Genomic DNA, 3,417 nt, shown 5'->3' on the forward strand with positions numbered 1-3,417 from the left:
TGTAATCCTAGCACTCTGGGAGGCTGAGGCGGGCGGATTGCTCGAGGTCAGGAGTTCGAAACCAGCGTGAGCAAGAGCGAGACCCCGTCTCTACTATAAATACAAAGAAATTAATTGGCCAACTAATATATATAGAAAAAATTAGTCGGGCATGGTGGCGCATGCCTGTAGTCCCAGCTACTTGGGAGACTGAGACAGAAGGATTGCTTGAGCCCAGGAGTTTGAGGTTGCTGTGAGCTAGGCTGATGCCATGGCACTCTAGTCTGGGCAACAGAGTGAGACTCTGTCTCAAAAAAAAAACAAAAAAAAAACCTATCATTGTTTACCTTTTGCAGATATAAAAATTGGTGTATAGAGAGGTTAACTTGCCTACAAATGCAGGACTAGCATATAGCAAAGCTGAAATTTAGACTAGAAATTCTAACCAGACTTTTCTTGATATCAAATGTCAAACGATTAGGCTAGATAGGGTTATTAAAGACGACTGTGCAAATAAAAGACGTGATTGGTCTTACTTATTGGTTGACTTCACTGCAAACTCCCTGAACTGGAAAGTCTGCATAGATCTCTAGCGATAACCTATTCATCAAGAATTAAGTCTGTTCAACCCAGACCAGGAGCAGTTTATACTTCAGCCTCTTTGGCAGAGATGGCTTACATATAAAGTGGTCTAGAAACAGGTTAATTCCACTGCTTACACATAAACTGAATTTATAAAATGTTTATGACCTGTGCCCAACAAATACATACTGTTTTTGACTGGGCCAATTTTTTTTTTTGAGACAGAGTCTCACTCTGTTGTCCAGACTAGAGTGCCATGGGGTCAGCCTAGCTCACAGCAACCTCAAACTCCTGGGCTCAAGCGATTCTCCTGCCTCAGCCTCCCTAGTAGCTGGGACTACAGGCATGTGCCACCATGCCCAGCTAATTTTTTCTATATATGTTAGTTGGCCAATTAATTTCTTTGTATTTATAGTAGAGACAGTGTCTCGCTCTTGCTCAGGCTGGTTTCGAACTCCTGACCTTGAGCAATCCGCCCTCCTCAGCCTCCCAGAGTGCTAGGATTGCAGGCGTGAGACACCGCGCCCGGCCTGACTGGGCCAATTTTGACATGTGTTTTCCCTCAAATGGCTTTACCTGTAGATTTAGGGATGCAGTGGGGAATATAGTGAAATTGAGACTATAAAAATTGTTTGGGAAATACAGAATTGGTCGGCAGACTTTCTTTTCTTTAGGCTTTCATTATGGTCTCACATCCTAATTATACAAAAAAAATTGATTTTGATTACATTCCTCAAGTGTGTGTTCAAATGTTCAATTAATTTTATTGAACTGGTACAAATGACTTTATTATTCTTGTTGACTCTTTATATATAGTCCCAGGATGTTAATTAGACTTGACAATTCTTTAATTCTACCACATCTCTATGATGGTCTAACTGTCCTCCATTAGATCTAGTGCCACTCAGGTCAATCCATTATTTCTTCTGGTTTTTGGGAACAAGGCATTATTTTTTATCAACTCGTGCTTTTCCCTCATTTTTTTACAATTAACCACATGACCAAATTTTGGGGTTCACTTTGTATATACCCAGGGTATTGTTCCTGAACCTCTCCATAGCTTTCCAGGCACTATTTATTTTTTACAGTTGTTATACAGATTTCCCCTCCACACACACACACACACACACACACACACACACACAGGATTACATCTCCAGCAATGTTCAATGTGTTCAAATAATTTTTAACTGGTCAAATAAAGTTTATCTTCTTATTCTCAGTTTGGTTTTTTCTTGTGTTTCTTGTGCTCCTCTATGTTGCCCAGGCTTGGCCTTAAACTCCTGGACTCAAGTGATCCTCCCACCCCAGCCTCTCAAGTGGCTGGGACTACAAACATGCACCACCACACCTGGCTCCCAGTCTCTGTATTAGAATTCCCCAGCTGCATGTAACAACAACAACAAAAAAATTAAAGCAAAGAGGAAAAATGGCTCTTTCCGTGCTTAGCGCAGCCATGGCCCGAGGTCCCAAGAAGCATCTGAAGCGTGTAGCAGCTCCAAAGCATTGGATGCTGGATAAGCTGACCGGTGTGTTTGCTCCTCGTCCATCCACCGGTCCCCACAAGCTGAGAGAGTGTCTCCCACTCATCATTTTCCTAAGAAACAGGCTTAAGTATGCCCTGACAGGAGATGAAGTGAAGAAGATCTGCATGCAGCGCTTCATTAAAATCGATGGCAAGGTCCGAACTGATATAACCTACCCTGCTGGATTTATGGATGTCATCAGCATTGACAAGACTGGAGAGAATTTCCGTCTGATTTATGACACCAAGGGTCGCTTTGCTGTTCATCGTATCACACCTGAGGAGGCCAAGTACAAGTTGTGCAAAGTGAGAAAAATCTTTGTGGGCACAAAAGGAATCCCTCATCTGGTGACTCATGACGCTCGTACCATCCGCTATCCTGATCCACTCATCGAAGTGAATGACACCATTCAGATTTATTTGGAGACTGGCAAGATTACTGATTTCATCAAGTTTGACACTGGTAACCTGTGTATGGTGACTGGAGGCGCTAACTTGGGAAGAATTGGTGTGATCACAACAGAGAAAGACATCCCGGGTCTTTTGATGTGGTTCACATGAAAGATGCCAATGGCAACAGCTTTGCCACTCGCCTCTCCAACATTTTCGTTATTGGCAAAGGCAACAAACCATGGATTTCTCTTCCTTGAGGAAAAGGTATCCGCCTCACCATTGCTGGAGAGGGATAAGAGACTGGCAGCCAAACAGAGCAGTGGGTGAAATGGTCTCCATGTAACATAATAACATGTTAAAAAGTTATTTGTACTTAAAGATATTACAGTGTGAAAAAAAAAAGAGGAAAAATGTATTAGAATAATACTGGGATATTTTATGTCACTAAGCCAAGGAAATAAATTATGGTATAAATAATGGAATTTTATGTTGCTATTTACAAAGTTGAGGTAGCAGTATACCTGCTTATATGGTAAGATACTCAAGATATATTGTGAAGTTATGAAATATTGCTTATATCATGATCCCACTGAGTTAACAAATGGTTATAAATGAATACACAAATGTTTGAAGGACATTTAATGATGATTCATCCTAGGGAGTAATGTCAGCAGGAGGGGAGGGGTGTCAGTGGATTTTACTTTCCAGTTTATTCTCTTCTTGAAAACTATTTGTCTACCGTGAGCACTGTGACAGCCATAGAAGTGTGCCACTCAGACCTCCCCTAAGAAAACACCCTGTAAAATGGTGCAGCTGCTATGGAAAACAGTATGGATGCTTCTTGAAAAATTTAAAACAGAACTACCATATGATCCAGAAATCCCGGTATTTACCCAAAAGAACTGAAATTAGGATTTCAAAGAAATATGCACTTCCAT

General features: G+C 41.2%; 1 pseudogene; it reads left to right on the forward strand.

The window, feature by feature from the left end:
* Positions 1-2,000: 2,000 nt before the first annotated feature.
* On the forward strand, positions 2,001-2,857 carry LOC105878292 (small ribosomal subunit protein eS4, X isoform-like; annotated as a pseudogene).
* The last annotated feature ends 560 nt before the right edge of the window (positions 2,858-3,417 follow it).

Source organism: Microcebus murinus, chromosome 10, assembly GCF_040939455.1.
Source record: "Microcebus murinus isolate Inina chromosome 10, M.murinus_Inina_mat1.0, whole genome shotgun sequence".
NCBI lineage: Eukaryota > Metazoa > Chordata > Mammalia > Primates > Cheirogaleidae > Microcebus > Microcebus murinus.